Below are 21,124 nucleotides of genomic sequence, written 5' to 3'. Positions count from 1 at the left end.
GCCCACTCACTCAACTTGTTCAAATCACACTGAACCATCACTGCATCCTCCTCATAGCTCACCCTCCCAGCCAGCTTTGTGTCATCTGCAAATTTGGAGATATTACATTTAGTCCCCTCATCTAATTCATTAATATATATAGTGAATAGCTGATCCCTGCAGTACCCCACTAGTCACAGCCTGCCATTTGGAAAAATACTTTTTTATTCTTACTCTTTGTTTCCTGTCTTCCAACGAGTTTTCTATCCATCTCAATACACTACCCTTAATCCCATATGCTTTAATTTTGCATGCTAATCTCGTCTGTGGAACTTTGTCAAAAGCCTTCTGAAAGTCCCAATAGACTAAATCCACTGACTTCCCCTCGTCAACTCTACTCGTTACATCCTCGAAGAATTCCAGTAGATTTGTCAAGCATGATTTCCCTTTCAGAAATCAATGCTGAATCTGTCCGACCCTGCCATTGTTTTCCAAGTGCTTTGCTCTGAAATTTTTTCCAATGGACTGTAGAATTTTCTCCAATACCGATGTCAGGCTGACTGGTCTATAATTCCATTTTCTCTCTACCTCTGTTTTTAAATAGTGGGGTTACATTGGCTACCCTCCAATCCGTATGAACTATTCCAGAGTCCATATAATCTTGGAAATCTATAAAATCTCAGTCTCACTCTCTCACATTCTTTTATCTCCTTGGCACCTCTCTGTCTTGCTCTTTCTCACGTTCTTTTATCCTCCTGGCACCACTCCCAGTCTTGCTCTTTTTTGCATTCTCTATTTACCTGACTCCGCTCTCAGTCTCGCTCTTTTTTGCATTCTCTATCTACCTGACTCCGCTCTCAGTCTCACTCTTTCTCATGATATTTTATCTCCTTGGCTCTGCTCTCAGTCTCGCTCTTTCTTGGGCTCTTTTATCTCCCTGATTCCGCTCTGTCTTTTTCACATTCTTTAATTCTCCCTGGCTCCACTCAGTCCTGTTCTTTCTTGCACTCTTAACTCCCTGGTACCGCTCTCAATCTCACTCTTTCTTGCACTCTTATTTCTCCACTCCGCTCTCAGTCTTACTCTTTCTTGCGTTCTTTTATCCCCCAGCTCCGCTCCCATTCTCACTATTACTCAAGCTCTTTTATCTCCCTGCCTCTGCTCTCAGTCTCAATCTTTCTGGGGATCTTTCATCTCCCTGACGTCTTGGAACTTGCTATCTGTCCCTTTCTTTTGCTGCTTGCTCTCGCACCTTCCAACTAACGCCAACCTTTTTTTTGTGTCTGTGTTGGTCCCCTAGTCTTAAAACCTTGTTCAAATACAGGCATCGTTTATAGTGAAGCCAAAATTCGGGTTTCCTCTTTCCTAACACACAAATACGAAACATAAATTACATTTAAAGCTAAAGTTTATTCCTAACATCCGCAAATACAAATTGTTATATTTCTTTGTTAGCCGCAGAGAAAAGGTATAGAGGTGCCACACTCTGGATTCTTTCAAACATGATGAGAGGTTTTATTAAGAGGGGTTGCTCATACAATCTCAGATAGAGAACTGCAAAGCCAGTGCAAAAACTCTGCAGACATCACTACACATCATGTGACGCTTTACCAGCAGGGGTGTATTCACAGATACATAACACAAATACAATTTACTTCTTCTCGGGTCCGTAACAATTCTCATTTCTAGAAGCTTTCTCACCACCAAAGTTAAACTGACTGGTCCAGCTTGCTAGATTTATTCTTACACCCGTTTTGAACAAGGGTGCAATATTGCAATACTCCAGTCTTCTGGCACTGCTTCAGTGTCTGGACAATTGAAAGACTGTGGCCAGTAACTCTGCAATTTCCACTCACATCTTTCAGTATCCTCAGCTGCCACTGATATGGTCCTGATGATTTATCATCTTTAAGCACGCCACTTTCTATTCCCTCTTTTATCGATTTTTTGCCAATTCAGTGTTTCAACTATCTGTTCCTTCACTATGGTTTTGACATCTTCTTCCTTAGCACCTCAGCCATGCCCTCTACCTCCTCATTCCTTTTTATTCGTTCTTTTACCACCCCTTGGCACCATGGATGGTTCAGCTTCACAGGAGGGGAGGAAGAAGAGTGGAAGAACAATAGTGGTAGTGATTCAATAGTTAGTGGAACAGGCAGGCCTTTCTGTAATTGTAGTCATGTCTCTGGGATGGTATGTTGGCTCCCTGGTACTGGGGTAAAGGATGTCACTGAGCACCTGCAGGGCGCTTATGGAGCAGGGTGAGCAACCTCTAGTATTAGGGATAAAACAAGATAGAACAAATGAACACATGGCTGGAGAGATGATGGAGAAGGGAGGGCTTTATATTTCTGAGGTGCCGGGACCAGTTTGGAAGTGGGACCTGTACAAAGCAGGTGGGTTAAAGCCTTTTAGCAGGGCTAGGATCAAGATCAGGGAGGTTTGCTAGTTCTGCTGGGGTGTGGTTTAAACTAGCTTGGCAGGGCGATGGGAATTATGTTGGAGAGAAAAACAGCTGGTAATGGTGGGAAAAAAATTAGCACGTGAAATTGGAGACAGCGGAAACAAAAGCATCAAAAAGGTCAAAATACAGAAAAATGTTAAAAAGGCAAATTAAAGTCACTGTGTTTTTCAAACTTTTTTGCTCGGGGCCCATTTTTACCAATCGGCCATCCTTCATGACCCACGCCGGCGGATCTTTGCAACCCACGCCATCCGACCTCCGCGACCCACCCTGTCCAACCTCCGCGATCCACGCCGACCAACCTCCGTGATCCACGCCAGCCGACCTGTACGACCCACGCCGGCCAACCTTCGTGACTTATGCCGGTGGACCTGTGTGCCCCATGCCGGCCAACCTTCGCAACACACTATTTTCGCTGACCTTTAATGTGACAGGTGAGCCTGCTTGGATCTCACAGAATTTCATAGAATTTACAGTGCAGAAGTAGGCCATTCAGCCCATCGAGTCTGCACCGGCTCTTGGAAAGAGCACCCTACCCAAGGTCAACACCTCCACCCTATCCCCATAACCCCACCCAACACTAAGGGCAATTTAGGACACCAAGGGCAATTTATCATGGCCAATCCACCTAACCTGCACATCTTTGGACTGTGGGAGGAAACCGGAGCACCCGGAGGAAACCCACGCACACACGGGGAGGATGTGCAGACTCCGCACAGATAGTGACCCAAGCTGGAATCGAACCTGGGACCCTGGAGCTGTGAAGCAATTGTGCTATCCACAATGCTACCGTGCTGCCCATTAATTCCCTTGCTTTGTTGTTCAATGTTACATTACAAATTATGACTTCAGCTAATGATTTAAGATCTCACTGCATCCGTTGAAAAAAATCAAGAGGTTGGACCTCAACTGTCTGAAGTTTTGAGGGTTTAAAACTTTCATTTGCATGTGCTTCCTTGTACATATCACATAAGCGGCAGACTAATACTGCTGTGCTACACTGGATCTCAAAACTGGCTGGCGAGCTGATGTAAATAAAAGGTTAGTCCGTAAGCAGCTCACATCACAGCTCAATGTTCTTCTTGATGTTTGCAGCTGATTCCTGAACAATCAGTCAAGTATGAGTGCTAGTTTATTACAGTCCAAAAAAGACTTGAAACATGGAAGGTTTTGAGGAGGTAGACCCAGCTACTTTGGAGGCAGTGGAGCATGGAATGAAGAATCAGAAGGACCAGCATTGGAGGACTCTTCAATGACAGCTGCAAACCACATCAGAACTCAAAGTAATCTCCTTTAAGCATCTCACTTTGTCACTACTGGTGCTACTGAATTGTGCCCACATTTTTCCATTTAAAAAGAACACATCTTGAACTTCATAATTCATCAGTCTTCCTGCTTTTACCAGCTCACCATCTCTACCATGCTCTATGAATAAGTGAATGCAAATTAAGTGGCTCTATCATTACAAACAAAAAGTAACAATGGTCACCTAACTTCTTCACATCTTATTTCTCCTGGGTGTCTAAATACTCTTGATCTCATTGTTGTGCAATCAGAAATCAGTATGATACTGGGCGATGACACTTGGGGTGGAAAAGGCTCCTTATGACAGTTTGGCCTGGAGAAGGAATCCCATAGACTCCAACGCTGATGACAGCTTGCTGTTGCCTCTTACAATATGTGGTGCTTTAAGAGGATAGGTAAATGCCTGATGTCTTCTGAATTGGCAATTTTTGCAGAACAACTTCAGCTAACATATTTCTCTTGAATCTTTGCTGACCAGTGGAATGTCTGGTCTAGGCAACTATCAGATTTGAAAGATTGTATTTGTTCCAAGTGTCGGAGATCCAGAATCATCCTGTCGCCTACTGTCTCATTGAAGCTGCCATACACGACACTGGTGTGCGAAAGTGAAGACTTTCCATGATGTTGTTGCTGCAAGTAAGATATATAAACGCCTGCATCAGTCATTCCTGCATGCACTGTCTCACAAATCTCATTGTCTCCCATAACTAAAGTGGAGATCCAGCCCAGAAACTCTATGACTACTACTCAATGGGGGCCAGATTTCTAATAACTTGCGTCCCCTCTGATCCTGTCTTTCATGTGTTCTGAGCACAGTTTTCTGCCAATATAATATTGGTAGCACTAGGTGATATCCAGCATCTGAAGCACAGCTAAATTTGATGAAGGCATTTTGAAGCTCAATGTGTGAAGTATTGGTAGTTGCCAATTTAATGCAGAGTAGTAAGTAAACCTTTAGAAAGTTAAGAATATGTTGTTGCCTAGAATATCTAATGGTAACTATGGCCATTGTTACCTTGTCTGCCACTGTCAGCTCGATGAGCCTTTTGTGCAAGGTTTGATAAAGAGAAGCAGAATTTTTGTGCCCGCACCACCTCCTTCCACATGACCCAACACAGTTGTGAGACAATTTCTACTATGGGCATCAGTCTTTCTCCTCTGCTGCGTTTTATACGATTTCTCAACAGCTGTCTCACTGAAAGTTTGGGCTTTCCTGTCCCATTTGAATTTTCTGCTCCTTTTTTTGGTGTAACCCCTTGTTCTTCCAGTAGAAAACATTCTTTAGGAGTTCCATAAAATCTCAAATGAAACATTTTAAACCATTAAAACATTTAACCTTCAAGAATGTTCACCACTAACGTCCTGATCCTCTGGCTGACACTTTAAAGTGAGTTCTGATTTTTCCAACTGCACCTGAAGTTTCTTCTGACTTGCCCAACTAGTGCCATGTTAAACAGGAGGTTAAACACTCCAACACCAGATGATGATAAAGATCTGACTCCACAAACAACAGATGGGGCCAATGTTGAACTCTATCTGTGAATGCAGGAAGACGCCAGCAGTGTTTCTTCGGGGTGATTATCAGCAGACAATTTTGGTTCTTCGTCTTGTGTCTTCATCCACAGTGCTGGACCAAGGCCTGTGCCAGGATACGTGAACCATTTTCAGGCTTTATCTACAAGCTGCTGGTGTCAAGCAGGCACTCTGCAGCAGCTTTCCTGTTTTGGACAGCAGAAAATAGGTTTGCCTCTGCATAGCTGCTGGCTGAAAAACCTGCCATGAGGATCATAAATAAAAATTATGGAACCAGGAGAAGCATTTAAGAAAAGATAAGCTTTTGGCTTTTTTTTTAAGTGACCCTTTAAGGGATGCTGCTTAACTCAATGTCTGGTACAATAAAATTAGCATGTGCGGTGCATATCAAAATTACATGCAACTTTGATTTGCTTATTTAAACAGCCATTCACTTGTTTTGGATAGGAGTATTGCATGATCAATTAAAGACCTGCCTGAAAAATTAAATTAGGCAGGCAAATGGGTGCTTACCAGATATTCCTCTGCTGATTTATTCAGGCCAGAAGTAAATGGACAGCAAATCCCCTCTCCACCGATATAAATTAGACTGGTCCAAGTATGGAAATTATTGGCAACAGAAAATCATATTACAGCATTAGTGATAGATATCACAGACATAAGGAATACATTGAACTCTGAGGTAAGATGTGTGGATATAGTGATTTTAATAATACACATTGACATAGATCTCCACCAAACATCCAGAAAATGCTGAATATAATTTCTTCAGGTCAGTAAAGTTGTATATTTGTCTATTCAGCAATAAAGATTTCACAAGAACAATACAGGTTCTAAGGAATGTACCATGTGAGGTCACTGATTTATAATGTAAAGCTCATCTCAGTGATTCTAAACTTTTCCTTTGAAACATAAATAAATTATTTGATAAAGAGCTTAAATAAAATGAAATCTTCAACAGAATGTTGAAATTTCAGTGACACACCATTGCTAATATCACCACGGAGCTCTACTGTTCCTATCCCTTGATTGTTTTCCCAGGGCTGTTTGGTATTGGTGCTGAGATCCCTCTATGCTTTCAGCTTTGCACTACTGGCCAAGTTGTATTTGATCCACAGCTGTAGCTCTTCAGGAAAATCTGGGCATTCCACCTTCCTCTTACACAGGATCTGCAACAACTTGTCTGGGGTGCTGTACAATACATTCTGCCGACACAGCATGGTGGCACACACAAAGCTGTCCCTGCAGGAGATGAATTCCTGCTCGATATAGAAAGCCTTTTCATCCCAGCAAAGAATCTGTTGGCGAGAGAATACATATTTCAGTAATAAAGTAGTTTGTGTCCTATCACAGTTGCATTGATTCCATCCACAGTGTGACAATATGGATATTGTATGGTAAATGAAGGGTTAACAATTTTATGCAAATACACCTAACCACCAGATGGTGATCAAGAGCAGTCACATAGATCACGTGACACCCTTGGTTTTGGGAGAAGGTGCTTAGGTGTGAGAGAGTAGTTGTGTGTACAGGAGATCTGTAGATATAGTTATAGCATAGTTTATTTAGCAACCTTAGTACTTAGGAAGACATTTGAATCTAGTTATAAGTAGTGTTAATAAATTAGCTTTGTTAATCAACATAGATTAATGTTTTTTGTTGAACACTACACTTCAAGAAACAGAGAACATCACATGGTACCAGGAAAACAGGTAGAATAGAAAGGTTTAGTGAGGAAACTGAATCAGTGAGAGAAGAAAAAAATCTCTGTGCGAAAAAAATACTTGAAGAAAGAAAAAAACATTCAACCAGGCTCCGATCTCAACGACCTCCTAGAAGCTAGTCACGTCGAAAAAACTGCCCAGCGAAGAGCAATGGAAGATTTGCAACCTTCGTGCCAATTTTGGGCATTGGGTAAAGTTGATGTTAACTGGAAAAATTTCAAACAGCAGTTTGAATTATATATCTCAGCCTTAGACCTCAAAGCGGCCAGCGACCAGCGAAAAATAGCGCTGTTCTTAACAATGGCTGGGCTGCAAGCTTTGGAAATTTTCAACTTATTCCCCTTTGAGAATGAGGATGAAAAAAATATATACAGCAAAGTACTCAAAATATTCGACAAGCATTGCAAGCTTCAGATTACTGAAACTTTTGAAAGATATATTTTTAGGCAAAGAATTCAGAAAACAGGTGAAACACTGAACTGCTTTATTACAGATCTCAGGCTTAAAGCACAGACCTGTAACTTTTCCATTCTATTAGTCTCCCGGCGGCGCGATCAAATAGTGTATGGAGTTAGAAGCGAAAACCTGCATGGGAGATTACTGAGACAATCGAAGTTAACGTTAGAAGATGTCATTAGTATATGTTGTGCAAGCGAACTGGCGAAAAATCAATATTCTGAAATGTTGGTCCATGAAAGTGGCACGAAAACGAACAACGTGTGGTCGCGCAATTGATGCTGTGGCGCACTTAAAAAATACACTTGGTGTCCTACAATTGGTGGCAATTTTGTGCAAGACTTACAAGCATCGTGGCCACGCCCACCACCCACCAAGTAAAAAAAATGCTCTGTCTTTGGTAAAACCTATGTGAAGTGTCACAGACCGAATCACTTTGCTTCTCAGTGTAGGACGGGAACTACATCGCAACAATTTAAGAAAATGGGTACAGTTACAAAAGGAAGAGCTGTACAGGAAATAGGTTTACACAAATATGAAAATAAACCTGACACTGTGCAAGATGAATACAATTTAGAAGACTCTTTCTTTGTCGATATAGTCGAAAGTGTAAATAAAATTCCACAGGCAATTTCCGATGCAGACAATTTAAAACAAATCTCAATCATTCATGACAATAATGATTGGCCGATTCTATTAAAAATTAACGGAACCAATATTCAAATGGAACTGAATACTGGTGCACGAGCTAATTTAATAAATCAAACCAACGTAGCCAAACTAAAAAGTAAATCCTCAAATTGAAGAAAATGTCTGTCAGTTATGTGACTACAGTGGCAATGTTATTACCACAATGGGGACCTGCTATCTAACGGTTCAGGTTAAAGACGGAAAGATATCTAGCAAATTTGAGATTGTAGGACCTAAACGATCTTCATTGTTAGGTGCTCAGGTGTGCGAGCTGCTGCGGCTGGTGAAGCAAATCACAGCTCAGACAAGAAATGAAATGAAAATGAAAATCGCTTATTGTCACAAGTAGGCTTCAAATGAAGTTACTGCGAAAAGCCCCTAGTCGCCACATTCCGACGCCTGTTCGGGGAGGCTGGTACGGGAATTGAACCGTGCTGCTGGCCTGCCTTGGTCTGCTTTCAAAGCCAGCCCCTCTCAGATCTCAGCCAATGGCAAAGAGCAAATTGAAGCCATTATTGACAAGTTTCCTAATGTGTTTCATGGAATGGGAACGTTTCCATACAGCTTAAGAGAGAATGCCAGGCCAGTCATTCACCCACCAGAAAGGGTACCAGCTCCCTCGAAGGAACGCTTAAAACTGGAACTTGACCATATGTAGCAGCTGGGGATCATCACAAAGGTGGAAGAACCAACTGACAGGGTTAGTTCCATGGTGTGCGTTAAGAAAACAAATGGCAACCTAAAAATCAGCATTGATCCTAATATCTAAACCAAAATATAAAGAGGGAACACTACTCTATTCCCAAACATAAAGAGATCACAAGTGAGATGTCAGGTGCCAAAATATTCACAAAACTGGTTGCATTCAGAGGGTTTTGGCAACTCAAGCTAGATGAAGCCAGCAGTAAATTATGTTCTTTCAATATTCCATATGGAAGGTACTGCTTTAATCGAATGTCTTTCGGTATCATAATTACATCCAAAATATTTCATTGAGCAATGGAACATATGATAGAAGGGATTGCAGGTGTGAGAGTATATGTTGACGACATTATCATATGGTCAGAGAACGAAGAACACAATGCATGACTTAAAGTCACGCAGAAAATTGAGATGTTTGGTTTAAAACTAAATAAAGCCAAATGTCAATTTGGTATCTCCAAACTCAGACTTGGGTGATCAGGTTTCAGCTCAAGGTGTGCAGCCAGACACTGAAAAAGTTGCAGCTATCAACGACATGACTTCTCCTAAAGACAAAAAAGCTGTTCTGACAATGTTAACACTTGGTACACTTTCTGGGAAAGTTTATTATGAATTTATCATCACGCACTATGGTTCTGAGACAGTTTTCACGTGGTCTGAAGAACACAAGAATGAGTGGTCTGACCTAAAGACAGCACTCACCACTGCACCAGTCCTGAATTTCTCTGATCCAAAGCATAACACAAAGATACCTACCTATGCTAGCAAAGATGGCATAGGAGCTGTGCTGCTGCAGCAAACATGTGATGGGCAATGGCAACCGATTGTGTATGCATCAAGAGCGATGACACCAACCGAGCAGCACTATGCTCAAATAGAGAAAGTATGCTTGGGTCTCATTACTGTGATGGACAAATTCCACATCTGTGTGTATGGGTTACCTAGCTTTACAGTGGAAACCTACCATTGTCCTCGCGTATCTATCAAAAAAACCATGAATGACATGTCTCCGAGACTCCAACGTAATGAAACTTCAGAGGTATGACTTTGAATTAGTCTACATCCCGGGTAAAGAAATTGTTGTAGCGAATGCACTATCGCGTGCAACTGAAGAGCAAGGGACGACAGATTTGTTCAGATAATCGAAGCTCAGGCAACCCTGATTAAGGAAAGTCTACCTGTCTCTGATGAAAAACTGAAACTCATCAAGGAAGAAACATCCAAGGATGAAGCAATTTAACGTGTGCTGTATTGTAAGAGAGATGGTTGGCCCAAAGGAAATTGTTCCAACTACAGGAACATTTGAGTGGATCTGAGCATTGTAAACGGATTCCTGCTTAGACAACACCGGATTGTAATTCCGACTTTGTTGAGAAGCATGATCCTCAGCAAGGTGCATGAAGGCCATCTGGGGTGGAAAAATGCAAGTCCGTGTATTGGCCAGGTATTATTGAAGATATTAATAACCATGTCGCAGCATGCAAAACCTCTCCGAAGAACCAGTCACATCAGCAGAAGGAAACACTCACAATGCATGAAATAGTAATAACTCCATGGACAAAGGTCGCCATTAATCTGTTTGTCTTCCATGGAAATGATTGTCTGTTAGTCATAGACTACTTCGCGAACTGCCCGAAGATGATTAAATTACCCATTTCCAGTTCGAAGGCGGTCATAAAGGCTACAAAAGAGATTTTTGCAAGGCATGGAATACCACTAACTGTCATGAGTGACAATGGTCCATGTTTTGACAGCTGTGACTGGACAGAGTTTTCACAACAGTATGATTTTCAGCATGTCACTTCCAGCCAACTTCATCCACAATCTAATGGGAGGAAAAAAAGGTGTGCACATAGCAAAGCTACTACCCAAAAAAGCACTGGATTCAAGAAGTGATCCACACTTAGCTTTAAGCTACAGAGCGACACCACTAGCGACTGGATTCTCACCAGTTCACAACTGCTGATGAATCAAAAGCTACCATGTTTATCTATAGTAAATCCTGCCAATGACAATGCTGTACAGAAAATGAAGCAAAGCAAGCAAAATCAGCAACATTATTACGACAGGACAGCAGAGGATCTAGCAACACTAAAGCCGTGAGATCATGTGGGGTCATGACTGACTGGAGGCTGGTCTTGCATGGCATGCGAGATTCGCCAGTCAGTTCCACACTCGTACATTGTTCTCACGGACGAAGGTTTGATCCTACAAAGGAATCGTAGAAGGCTTCTCAAAGTAAAGAGAGCTCAACATGTATTTCTGCAAATAAGAGCTTGATACAGATCTACTTAAGACAACTTCTACAGCTCGACACCGAGATATTGTGCCTGCAGCGAAGACAACGACATCTGTTGAACCACCACGATTTAGAAGGTTCACACGTGTATAAAAGAAACCACAGACTCAATTTGGAAACATTTAAATCAACAAAGAAAAATTGTTAACAAATAGACAGTAACCATTCAACCATGAAAAGAACATATAATGCTCATACTATGTAAATATGTTTGTACAAGTCTCCAAACAAATTCAAAGGGGGATGTGACAATATGGATATTGTATGGTAAATGAAGGGTTAACACTTTTATGTAAATACATCTAACAACCAGATGGTGATCAAGAGCAGTCACATAGATCACATGACACCCTTGATTCTGGGAGAAGGTGTTTAGGTGTGAGAGTAGTCGTGTGTTCAGGAGATCTGTAGATATAGTTACAGCATAGATTATTCAGCAACCTTTGTACTTAGGAAGACATTTGTATCTAGTTTTAAGTAGTGTTAATAAATTAGCTTTGTTAATCAACATAGATTGATGTTCTTTGTTCAACACTACACATCAAAGCCATCCTTATCAAGAAACAGAGAAAATCACACCCAGCACAGATATACTTGCAATGAGTGCAAGCCTAAGACAGGGCAATGACATTGCAATTCTGAATGAGTCTTAACATTCAAACAACTGACAATGATATACTGAGATGATTTTTGTTCAGCTAGGGCTGGATGGGGTAAATAATGCTTGAAGGATCTCACTCTTAATTGTTAAAATGTGGGGCAGATTAATGTAGCACGTGTCATCAGGAAATTAAATGGCTGAGTGAATTTTCAAAAGCGTGACTATGGATGCACTGTGGAAATAAAGGACAAGCTGAATTAAATGGTCTTTCTTTCATTCCATGCTCATGTTTTTAAATTGCAATAAAAATCACAATTTCTACACTGAACTGGTGTGTTAAAACAGATGTCCGTCAATTAAAGTATGTTGGATGATCCTGAAATAATTTGCCCAGTACAAAATAACCCAAAGCATACAATCAGTTCTAATGACAGGATTGCATCAGACGTAACAGCGTACAGCAAATTTACTGAGTAAAGGCAAGAGGCGGAGCAGTTTATGTGGAACAGACTCACATTACAGCAGTTAGGTTTGATTAGGTTGTAGCACTTTTAAAAAAATAAGCATTTTATTGAGGTATTTTTTGGTATCATAACAACACAATAAACAATGTACATGAAACTATAAACATAGTGCAAAAGCCGTCTCCCTCCCTTACAGGTCCCACCTTTATTAACCCCCTACTCCAAGTGTTATGGGTCCGGGTTTACAGAACCCCAAAGTGTTTCATGGAGTTCAACCGACCCACAACTTTTAATAGATTGTGGTGTGGGAAGCACACGGCGTACTCTCCAGGTGTGATACAGCAGAAATGGACAAGTGGTTTATAAAACAAAATAATGTTTATTCTATGAACTCAAATTAACCTTTTAAAACAAACATTGAATATCTTAACACCCATTACTTCAAAGATGACCCCAAAAGACTACAACACTAAATAATCCTTCAAACTATTCCTTTAAACATCCAAAAGACTTCAAACCTTCAAAAATAGGAGCACATTAGGTTACATTCAATATATTTATAGGCTTTGGATTGCAGAAATCAACAGACCAGCTCTGTTTCTTCATGCAGCTCACAGCAAAAACACAGACACTCCCAGCTACGTTCTCATACTGAAACTCAAAAAGCAGAAGTGAGCTCAGCTCCCCCCACCCTCTGACATCACTTCAGTAATATGATCAGCTCCATTTCTTAAAGGTACATTGCTTAAACATCCATTCCTTAAAGGTACTCTCACATGACACTCCCCCCCCCCCCCACCATCAACTTCAAGATGGTTTCATTTTTAACCTTTGCACCATCAAATAAGAAATGCACACAGTAAAAACACTTTACCAGTTCAAAAAAATACAACACACGCAAACAGGTATAATAATATAGTCCATTTTTCTTTTCGTTCTTTTTCCTCCAACCAAAATCCTTCTCGATTGACAGTCTCTCTGAACAAGAAAGTCTCTGCACGATTCATCTATTCCTCAACGCCTCCGCATTTCTCTTTAAAGTTAGATACTTCAGTTCAATCTGATCACAGAGTCCCTTGCAATTCTCCAATACAGGAGAATCAGTTACCACAGCTTTCAGGCAGTCAAATGCATGTTGAAACTCCGCTGTCCATTGACATTTTTTCACGTTTCTTCAGCAAGTCCATTAGTGGAGCAATCATGCTACAATACTCTTGCACAAATGTTCGATCAAGTCCACTCATGCCAAGAAATCAAATTATTTCCCGTCGTGTCGAGGGTATCGGAAACTCCCCAATAACTTTCGTTTTCACATCCTGTGGGACCATTCAACCCTGTCCGATTGTATGGCCAAGGAAAGTGACTTGGGCTTTTCCAAATTCACTTTTGGCTAGGTTTATCACCAAACCCGCCTCCTGAAGTCGATCGAATAACTCCATAAGATGTTTTAAATGTTCTTTCCATGTCTGGCTGAAAACTTCCAGATCGTCGATATATATTGGGTAATTGGGTAATCCTGAAACGACTGTATTAGTTAACCGTTGAAATGTGGATGGGGCGTTTTTCATGCCAAATGGCATAACTTTGAATTGGTATATACCATCTGGAGTCACAAAAGCTGAAATCTCCTTCGCCCTTTCGGATAAAGGTACCTGCCAGTAACCTTTAAGCAAATCCAATTTGGAAATAAAATCGGATTATCCCACTTTCTTAATGCAATCCTCCAAACGTGGGATAGGATAAGAGTCCGTTCTTGTAACTGCATTCACCTTTCTAGAGTCCACACACAACTGTTGGGTACCGTCTGGTTTAGGTACCATCACTGTGGGTGAGCTCTATTGGCCGCAACCCACTTCAATAATGCCATTTTTAAGCATACTCTTAATCTCTTTGTTAACCTGTGCCAATTTTAAAGGATTAAGTCTATATGGATGTTGTTTGATAGGAACAGCATTTCCCACATCTACATCATGTATAGTACTTCCCAATTTATCTCTACAAACTTGCCCATATGATATCAATAACTCTTTCAGGTACGTTTGTTTTTCCTCTGGAAGGTAACAACAATTCATCCCAATTTATAAGAACATCCTCATTTTCCAATTTAATTTGAGGAATGTCAAATTCACAGTCATCTGGATTTGGTTCGGCACTTTTGAGTTAGAATCATGAAAACCTCTTTTTTCTCTCCTTCCATTTCAAAGTACCGTTTAAGCATATTCACATGACACACCCGGTGAGTCTTCCTTCTATCTGGTGTTTTTACCACATAATTCACCTCACTTAATTTCCTTTCAATCTGATACGGTCCACAAAACCTAGCTTTTAAAGGCTCCCCTACCACTGGTAACAACACTAAAACTTTATCTCCACTGGCAAAACTACGAACTTTGGATTTCTTGTCCGCTACCCATTTCATCACATTTTGTGCAACTTTCAAATGTTGTCTAGCCAATTCACCTGCTCTATTTAATCGTTCCCTAAAATTTCACACGTAATCCAATAGTGTAATTTTTGATTTCTCACCCACCAATTTTTCTTTAATCAATTTAAGTGGTCCTCTTACTTCATGACCAAAAATTAGTTCAAAAGGACTAAATTTGGTTGACTCATTAGGTGCATCCCTAATTGCAAACCGTACGAATGGAATTCCTTTATCCCAATCCTCTGGGTAATCTTGACAATAAGCCCTCAACATTGTCTTTAATGTCTGATGCCACCTTTCTAACGCTCCCTGTGATTCTGGATGGTACGCAGTTGATTTAAATTTTTTTATTCCTAAGCTATCCATAACTTCTTTGAATAACTTTGAGGTAAAATTTGATCCTGGATCCGATTGAATTTCTGTGGGAAGTCCATATCTAGTAAAGAATTTAAGTAACTCCTCCACAATCTTTTTAGCTGTAATATTACGTACTGGAATGGCCTCTGGTAACCTAGTAGACACATCCATTATAGCCTAAAAATATTGATTCCCACTTTTTGTTTTAGGAAACGGTCCGACACAATCAATTAGGACCCTTGTAAAAGGTTCCTCAAATGCTGGAATAGGTATTAAGGGTGCTGGTTTTATCACTGCTTGAGATTTCCCTATCACTTGACACGTGTGACATGATTGACAAAATTTAACTACATCTTTATGTAGTCCAGGCTAATAAAAATGGATTTTGGATTTTAGCTTGAGTTTTCCTTCTTCCCAAATGGCCTCCCACTGGTACCTCATGTGCCACTCGCAACACCTTCTTTCTATACCCTACCAGCAATATTACTTGATGAACTTCTGCCCACTTTTCATCCGCCTACATATGTACAGATCTCCATTTTCTCATCAAGACATCACTTTTACGGTAATAACACTCTGGTTATGCTCTCAGATTCCTCTTCCGGATATGCTTTCTGATATATCCGTTTTATTTCTACATCTTTCTGTTGTAACGCCGCCAATTTTCCTGAACTAAAAATATCCGTCTCATCCTCCACCTCTTCTTGTTCTTTTTCAACTGTTTGATCAAAAATAGTTTCTGATAATTGCACTTCCACTTCATCTTCACTCTTTGATTTCTCCTCTTGTCTTAACCTGTGACTTTGCGACCTTGTTACTACACAATCCGGAAAAATCCCAGGATATTCGTCCTTCAATACTTCAGTTGTCTGATTTTCCACTGGCTTATTAACCACAGTAGGCATCACTCCCACCTGCGATCCAGCTATACCATTACCCAAAATAAACTGAATTCCTGGACAAGATAGTTTCTCTATTACTCCTACTACTACTTCACAACTCTTCACTGGACTTTCCAACCTTACCTTATTTAATGGAACGCTTCTCCTCTCACCCTTAATTCCACATATTACCACCTTTTCTGGCAACATACTTCCCAAACTACATAATTCCTCATCTCTTACCATTAAAGATTGACTAGCTCCTATATCTCTTAAAATTGTGAGTTCTTTACCCGCTCCTCCTGATACACGAATAAACTTTACCCACACAAGTAAATTCTTTAAAGACATCTGGCACCTTCTTATCAATTACTTCTTGAACAGGCTGTACAATCGTTTGCACCTCCTTCGCTTCCCTTGGGCTTTCCTTTCCCACTCTAACAAACCCCACTGTCTTATCCTGTTTTACCACATCAGCCTCCCGTGCTTTTCTTCAACCACCAACACTGTGACTTTACATGGCCTCGTTTATTACAGTGAAAACATTTGAAACTTTTCATTTCTCTTCCTCCCTCCTGGATTTCTTTTTTAATCTGAGGTACACTCTCCTTATTATCTCCCATCAGATCACCTTTACCTTTACCACTTGAGTATTTCTCATGTCCCCAGTTTCTATCCCTCACCGGCTGAAACTGATGTCGGAAACCAAGCCTTGATTTATTAACTAATTCATGATCACCTGCCATTTCTGCTGCTAATCTCGCAGTTTTAACTCTCTGCTCTTCCACATGAGTTCTCACTACATCAGGAATTGAATTTTTTAACTCCTCCAAAAGTATAATTTCTAGGAGAGCTTCATACGTTTGGTCTATTTTCAAAGCCCTTATCCACCTATCAAAATTACTCTGTTTGAGCCTTTTAAACTCCATGTATGTTTGACCAAATTCTTTCCTTAAATTTCTAAACCTTTGTCTGTAAGCTTCAGGCACTAGCTCATATGCACCGAAGATGGATTTTTTCACCTCCTCATACGCTCCAGATACCTCCTCTGGTAGTGATGCAAACACTTCACTAGCTCCAACTACCAGCTTTGTTTGAATCAGTAATACCCACATGTCCTGTGGCCATTTCATTTGTTTAGCTCCCTTCTCAAATTAAATGAAAAAGGCTTCTACCTCCTTCTTGTCAAACCTTGGCAATGCTTGGACATATTTAAATAGATCCCCACCACGTCTACGATTCTGACGCTCTGTCTCACTATTCTCATCAATCCCATCCAACTGTATGTTTCCCTTTACGTCTGCCAATTTTAACTGATTTTCATGTTTCATAGCCATTTTATTAAGTTCAAACTCTCTCTCTTTTTCCCTTTCCTCTCTATCTCTATCTCTTTCTTTGTTTCTTTCTTCTCCTTTTCTTTTTCTCTCATTGCATATTCAAGCTGCTTTAATTTTTTTTCATGTTCAAATTGCTTAATCTGCAACTGGAGCTTTGCCATTTCTAATGAGTCAGAATGTATCTCAGGCAAATTTAAATGCTCAGCTGCTGCGGTAAGTACCTCATCTTTTCGCATTTTGTCAGGCAATGTTAACTGCAATGCTTTTGCCAAATCTCACAGTCTGCTTTTAGTCTCTGTCCGTAAGGTATTGCGCATTACCGTGTCCACCCCCAAAAACTCCTGAGCCTCTGAAAGAGCCATTGTCCACAACACACTCCCCACTTAAACTAAAATACCACACCTGAAAAGCAACCACAATATGCTCACCGCTCACTGTCTTTAAGTTTGTTAAGCCAATCCAATCGATAGACTTTTATCCCGGACGAGCCTCCAAACGTTATGGGTCCGGGTCCGGGTTTACAGAACCCCAAAGTGTTTCATGGAGTTCAACCGACCCACAACTTTTAATAGATTGTGGTGTGGGAAGCACACGGCGTACTCTCCAAGTGTGCTACAGCAGACATGGACAAGTGGTTTATAAAACAAAATAATGATTATTCTATGAACTCAAGTTAACCTTTTGAAACAAACATTGAATATCTTAACACCCATTACGTCAAAGATAACCCCAAAAGACTACAACACTAATTAATCCTTCAAACTGTTCCTTTAAACATCCAAAAGACTTCAAACCTTCAAATATAGGAGTACATTAGGTTACATTCAATATATTTATAGGCTTTGGATTGCAGAAATCAACAGATTTCGCACATGTTGCGGACGCATTGACTCTACTCCACGTGTCCGCCCATAGACCATCCTCTATCTCTCCTCCCAGCTCCTCCTCCCACTTGCGCTTCAGCTCCTTGGTCTGCGTCTCCTCTGACCCCATAAGTTCCTTGTAAATGTCCGAGACCCACCCTCTGGAAACTACCCTGTCCTGAATCCCCCTTAGCGGTAGGAGTGGGATGGTTGACACCGGTTTACGTAGGAAGTCCCGCACCTGCAGATACCAGAATTCATTTCCCCTCGCCAACTCAAACTTCTCCTCCAGCGCCCTCACACTCGGAAAGCTCCCCTTTATAAGCTTATCCCCCATCCTCTCAATCCCTGCTCTCCGCCATATTCGGAACCCCCCATCCATACTTTTCGGTGCAAACCGGTGATTATTACAGATTGGGGACCAGACCGATGTTCTCTCTGCTGCCACGTCTCCTCCACTGCCCCCAGACTCTCGGGGCCACAAGCACCACAGGACTGGTAGAGTATAGTGCTGGCGGGAACGGCAGGAGCGCAGTTACCAATGCCCCCAGACTGGTGCCCTTGCATGAAGCCGCCTCCATACGCTCCCAAGCCAACCCCTCCCCCACCACCCACTTCCTGATCATGGCTATATTCGCCGCCCAGTAATAGTTACTAAAGTTTGGCAGCGCCGGCCCGCCCTCTCCCCGACTCCGCTCAAGCATTACCTTTCTTACCCGCGGGGTCTTGCCCACCCAAACAAAGCCAGAGATGTCTTTGTTGACCTGTTTTGAATAAAGATGGGGAGACATTGAAACACGAACAGGAATCTCGGGAGGACCATAATCTTCACCGTCTGCACCCTCCCAGGTCATGACAACGGGAGCGCGTCCCATCTCCGAAAATCGTCCATTTGGTCTACTAGCCGGGCCAGATTTAATTTTGCAGCCGGTCCCATTCCCGCGCCACTTGAATGCCTAGGTACCTAATGCTTTCCCCTCCGAATCTAAACGGCAGCTCCCCCAATCGCCTCTCCTGTCCCCTCGCCTGCACCGCAAACATCTCACTTTTCCCCATATTTTGCTTCTACCCCGAAAACCGGCAGAATTCTCCTCGAATCCTCATGATTTATTCCATCCCCTCTAATGGGTCCGATACATACAGAAGCAGGTCATCTGTGTAGAGCGGGATTCTGTGCTCCACCACCCCCCCCCTCCCCCCGCCCCCCCGGACCAGCCCCTTGAGGCTCTCAGAGCAATTGGCAACGGCTCTATAGCTAGCGTGGACAACAGTGGGGAGAGGGGGCATCCCTGTCTCATCCCCCGGTGCAATTTAAAATAGTCCGATGTTGTCCTATTCGTCCGTACACTTGCCATCGGAGCCTAATACAGCAACCTGACCCAGTCAATAAAGCCCCGCCCAAATCCGAACCGTCCCAGTACCTCCCACAGATGGTCCCATTCTACCCGATCAAAAGCCTTTTCTGCATCCATTGCGATCACTACCTCCACCTCCCTACCTTCTGGGGGCATCATGATCACATTTAACAGCCTTCTTACATTGGCCACCAACTGCCTGTGCTTAACAAACCCCGTCTGGTCCTCCCCAATAAAGTCCAGAACACAATCCTCAATCCTGGAGGACAAAATTTTGGCTAGCAGTTTGACGTCCATATTCAACAGGGATATCGGCCTGTAGGACCCACACAGCTCCGGGTTCTTGTCCCGCTTCAGAATCAGCAAAATCATGGCCTGTGACATCGTCGGGGGCAGCACCCCTCTTTCCCTTGCCTCATTGAACATCCTCATCAACCCCAGCCCCGATATCCCAGAGAACATTTTATAAAACTCCACTGGGTACCCGTCAGGCCCCGGGGCTTTACCCGCTTGCATGGCCTTCAGACTCTCCACTATCTCTTCCAACCCGATCGGGGCCCTTCTACCAGCTCCCCATCCACCTTTGGGAAATTCAGCCCCCCAAGAAGTGCCTCATCACCTCCGGCCCCGTAGGGCAGTGTTCTTCAAACTTTTTTTCCGGGGACCCATTTATAACAACCGGCCAACCTTCGGGACCCAGCCGGCCGACCTCCGCGACCCATGTCGGCCGCCCTTCGTGACCCACGCCGGCCGACATTTTCTCTTACCTGGTTTGCTGCTGACAAAAATGGAGGAAATGGTTTTGGGTGCCCAATTATCGGTGTGCATGCGCAAATGCGGCCACATTTTATTTTAACATGTTCGCGGCCGCTTGCATCGGCATTATGAAAAGCCGGCTGCTGCGCGGGGATTTGCGCGATCGGGAGCGCAGCGGACAACAGCCCCGCGACCCTCCCGACACCCGCCCGCGACCCACCCACGGGTCGCGCCCCCGACTTTGAAGAACACTGCTATAGGGGGCTCCGACCTATACAGCCTACTATAGAAATCCCTAAACACCTTATTCACCCCTGCTGAATCTCCAACCAGATTCCCATCTCCGTCATTTACTTTCCCTACCTCCCTGGCTGCCTCCCTCTTTTTAAGCTGCTGTGCAAGCATTCTGCTGGCCTTCTCTCCATGCCCACCTCGCCTTTCTCAGCTGCTCCACCGCCCTCCCTGTGGTTAACAAGCTGAACTCCGCCTGTAGCCTCCGCCGTTTCCTAAAAAGCCCTGCCTCTGGGGTCTCCGCATACCTCCTATCGACCTGTAGTATGTCCTTAACCAGTCGATCCGTCTCTGCCCTGTCCACCTTCTCCCTATGGGCCCATATCAAGATCAGCTCCCCCTGACCACCGCCTTCAGTGCTTCCCAGACCATCGCTGCTGAAATTTCCCCCGTGTCATTGACCTGCAGGTAGTTCTGAATATATTTCCTCAGCTGCTCGCACACTCCTTCGTCAGCCAAAAGTCCCACATCCAACCTCCAGGCGGGTGCTGGTTACTGTCTTTGCTAATCTGCAGGTCAACCCAGTGCGGAGCATGGTCTGAGATTGTGATCGCCGAGTACCCAGTGTCCACCACCCCAGCCAGCAAGGCCCAGCTCAAAATGAAGAAATTGATCCGGGAGTACACTTTATGCACGTGTGAG

Source organism: Scyliorhinus torazame, chromosome 15 (assembly GCF_047496885.1).
Source record: "Scyliorhinus torazame isolate Kashiwa2021f chromosome 15, sScyTor2.1, whole genome shotgun sequence".
Classification (NCBI taxonomy): domain Eukaryota; kingdom Metazoa; phylum Chordata; class Chondrichthyes; order Carcharhiniformes; family Scyliorhinidae; genus Scyliorhinus; species Scyliorhinus torazame.
Note: the sequence above shows the minus strand (reverse complement) of the source record.